We start from the raw sequence: 4695 nt of genomic DNA, 5'->3' as shown, positions 1-4695 counted from the left end.
CAGTGGGGCACGGCCCACTGGGCCTGTAATGGGTCGTTACAATATTTGAATGAGAAAATAGTTCTCTTGGTCTAATAACTTGTTCAATTTTGGGTTTTAGTCGACTAATTTTAAAATTTTGGTTTTGATAAATTAGTTTTAAATTTCGACTATTTTGATCCAATTGTTGACGTGACACCGAAAATATTGATATGACATCAAATATGCTTGTGGTATTGAAAATTTATGACTTTATCAAATGCTACTTCAGAAATTAGACCGAAAATCCGAAATTAAAAATTCCGGGAAGGTATGCTAATTTTTGGGTAAATTAAAAGCTTAGCTTTAATAATATACAAATTCATTCAAAAATAATAATAAACAAATGAAATATTTGTAGCGATAATATAAAATTTTATCTACTATAAAAGCATTTATTCTCTCTTTATTTCTATTAGGCTTGATATTTTTTATATTTGGAAACTTTGCCAACATTTTAATTTATATCAACCGGAAAGCTGCATTAGAACCAAATTTTGGCTAATTAGAATGCCAAAAATCATTGAAGATCAAATTAAATAACTAGATTTTGACTAATAATTAGAGGACCAATTTTAGATTTTTCCATCTATAATATCGTATGTGGTGAACACTCACGGTACAACATTTAATTTTTTTTAGGGAAGTACAACAGCAAAATTGATGTAAAGTTAGCACGTATATATAGAGTTTTGATATGTTGTATATAATGAAATATCTCAAACTTCTACGTCCAACAAGTATGTGACATCTCATCGGTGTTTACATAAGTGTGTTCGATAGATGTACAACATATCAAAACACACACATATATATATCATCGTGCCCACCATTGAAGTGTCATTCACCTATTTGATGTACAATTTTAATATGTTTCATCTCATTCAATAAATGAGTATCACCTCAGTGATGGACACGGTGGGTGTGCACTATATATAATCTTGTGACTTTGCACACTACTGTGTGCACACGCCAGTTGAGCTAGCGGCACTCCCGTTGTTTTACGTTCGACAGGATGTTCCAGCAAACATCGTGGAATAATTTAATATAGCAGGTTTCTTGAAAGTTGGATGATTGTGTAAGAGACTACCGATGTGACGTTTCCACAAAATGTTTGTGCAAACCAATATGGTCCCATGATACAACATAAATATTTGTTTTAAAACTTTGATATATTTGGCATATTAAAATTTTAAATAAAAAATAATTGAAATAAAATAATGACATGTTTGAAATACTAGCTTAGTGATAAATATATCAAATTAAACATATAAAAATTTAATCTTAAATTGATTCAATCAATTATTGAAATTAAATATATTTTGTATGTTCTATAAAAATTTAAGGTGGATTTTAGATTATATTAATTGAAGAATTAGGTTTTTCCCGAACAAATTAAAGAATGATGCTATAGTTATCATCATAGGAGAAACTGTGATTATAAATTGATTTTAAAAAATAATTCTTTTTAAAATAAAAATAAAAACTCCTTTGTTCTCCATTTTTGTCACGCTCTGGATCTAGGCTCATGCATGCGCGGCTGCACAATAGGCTCTTATAGAAACTACTTCGAATCAGTCATCGTTTTATGAAAATAGTTAACTCAAGTTACTATAGAAGTTTATTGTAAGCCCTTCTAAAATATTTTAAACTTCCATTTTTAGTGGTATAAAAATATCACAATTTTTCTATACACCACGTGTGTGCTTGGTTTGCTAATATATTGTGTGAGTCTTAGTCAACTAAATTTTCAAAGTTTGATTTTAGTGTCCTAACTTTCATTTTTTTTTGGATTTCAGTCATATTTTGTTGGAATGTTAAAGTGGTATCCGTAATTTTTATTGAGATGAACAACTATTTGGGAGGAAAACAATTTCTCATATTGAAAAGAATTGTGAATTAATGTTCATGTGCAGTGCTTCATATATGAGACCAACTAAAAGTAAAAAACGTAAATCAAAACACGAAATTTAATACTAAGACTACTAACACTGTCTAAAACGCCCCATTCAAGCTTGAAACAAGATCTGTACACCAAGCTTGGACAACAAAAATGTATGTTGATCCTCACTCCACCCTTTGGGTGAATATATCTGTCAATGGTTGAGAAGTAGGAATGTGTGGAAACTTCAAGTAAACCAGCTTTAATCTTATCCCAGAAGAGGTGACAATCAATATATATATCAATGTGTTATGTACGCTCATGAAACATAAGATTGGATGCAATGTGCAAAGCGGTATTGTTTTCACAATATAATATTGTTGGTTCTGCAAATTCATCCTCCATATCATAAAAAAGACCATTTATCCAAACAATTTCACAAGAAGTATTTGTCATGGCTCTATATTTTGCCTCTGCAGAAGATCTGGAAACAATGCTCTGTTTATTTGTTTTCCAAGACACCAAAGAGTTACCCAGTTTGAGACAAAACCAGTAAGTGACCTACGGTTAATGGGCAAGAAGCTCAATCCGAGTCACAGTACGTAGGCAGAAAAAGTTAGAAGACGTTGGGTAGACAGTAGTATACCCATTCTAGGAAACCCCTTGAGATACTTGAAAACCATGATGGCTGCATTCATATGTGAGCATTTATGAAAATGCATAAACATACTCAAGTGTTTAACTGTGTAGCAAATGCCAGGATGAGTAATAGTTAAGTAAATCAATCGTCCAACTAGTCGCTTGTAAGAATCCGGATCATCAAGAATATCATCTAATTTACTAATTGGTTTCTCAGAATTTTTGAAACTGAACAAGAGATCAAACTCATGAGTGGTAAGTTGGGGTATCAAAAGGTTTAGCACCTGAAACTTCTGCATCATCAATGAGTTATAAAGAATACTTTGTTTGTTTAAGGAAAATGCCTTCCTTTGAACCTGCAATCTCGACTCCCAAAAAATATTTCAATGAGCCTAGGTCTTGAAGCTCAAGTTTGGAACGCAAAAGCTTCTTTAAATAATCAATATCATGCATATTGTCACCAGTTACGACAATATCATCAACATAGACCACCAAATGTGTAATGTTGCAATTATGATGACGAAGGATTAAAAATGAATGGTCATACTGAGATTGCATTTATCCTGCTTCACACATCACACCAACAAATTTTTGGTTTCACTGTCTCGAGACCTTTTTAAGACCATATAAAGATTTACATAATTTGCAAACCTTGTTTGAACCAAGGTCTTTATCACCCAGAGGGCAACCGCATAAAGTTTTCTTCATCCAAGTCGCCTTGAAGAAAAGCATTAGCCACATCCATCTAATTTAAAACCAAACACAAATAGCAGCCAAATTTAATAAACTGTGAACGGTCACAATCTTAGCAGTAGGGGAGAATATATTATGAAAACCCACTCCAGCGTGTTGCGTGTAACCCTTCGCTACCAAGTGCACCTTAAACTTATCCACTTTACCATTAGGCAGAAATTTGAGTTTGTATATCCATTGAAAACCTATTGACTTGACACGATGAGGTAAATCAACGACATCTCATGTATGGTTAGGTTCTAATGGTACATGTTCTAAGTCCATTGCATGCCTCCATCTAGAATCAGTAGTTGTTTCATGGTAAAATCATGGTTCAGCGAGGGAAGAAATCTCAGCTGGAAAACTTTGATATGCTGAAGAAAATTTAGAATAACAAATATGGTTAGAGATGAGTTAAGGACAAGAAGTAGTATTGGCTTGGGACAAGGATGGGCAAGCAGTATTTGGTCCAAATAGGAGGCCGAGTAGCCCGAGAGGATCTTTGCAAGGGGACAAACATCAAGGTTGGTTGGGTAGAATTGAGAAGAATCTGAAACAGTAGGAAGACAAGGATCTTTAGGTAAAGAATAATCTAGAATGGAAGAGGACTTAGGAAAAACATAATAAGGCTGAGATTTTTTTGCAAATGGAAATAAATTCTCGTGGAGACAATGTCCCTTGAAAAAAAAAACCTTTTTGTTTGAAGATCCATAACATATATCCCAAGAACACACAAGTCTTAGCTCTAGGAGAGAACTTGTGATCAACATGCAAGGTTGTTGCATAGCAAAGACACCCAAAAACTCTTAAATGAGTATAAGAAGGAGACTTGCAAGAGAGGACTTCAAAAGGAGTTTTGTTGTCCATGACGGAACCGAGAGTATGATTTATAAGATATAACACATTTAAAATACAATATCCCCAAAATCGAAGGGGAATGTATAACTTGAAACGTAATGACTTTGCCAACTCAAGGATATGGCAATGTTTGAGTTCAACTACCCCAATTTGTTGAGAAGTCTATAGACAAAATTTGATGCAAAATTCCAAGAGAAGCAAAAAGGAACCAAACTTGGATTTAAAGAAATATGATGCATTATCAGTCCTAATGGTCTTGATTTTCAAGGAAAAATGATTAGCAACTGTAGCAAATTATCGACTAGGAATTCTAAGTATGTCTAATTTGGATTGCATAAGACATGCTCATGTCTCTCTAGAAAAATCACCCACGATTGTCAAAAAATATTTATCTCCATTATAGGTGGGCGTTCTAAAGGAATCCCAAATATCCATATGAACTAATTCAAATAAAGAAGTTTTAGAAAAACTGGCTTTAGAAAATCTCAACCTTGTTTGTTTGATTAGGACAAATGTTACAATTAATTTTATTCAAGTTTTTGGACAGAAATGACAACACATGCATC

The sequence above is a fragment of the Primulina huaijiensis genome, chromosome 3 (assembly GCF_012295235.1).
Source record: "Primulina huaijiensis isolate GDHJ02 chromosome 3, ASM1229523v2, whole genome shotgun sequence".
NCBI classification, from domain to species: Eukaryota; Viridiplantae; Streptophyta; class Magnoliopsida; order Lamiales; family Gesneriaceae; genus Primulina; species Primulina huaijiensis.
This window is presented reverse-complemented; position numbering follows the sequence as displayed.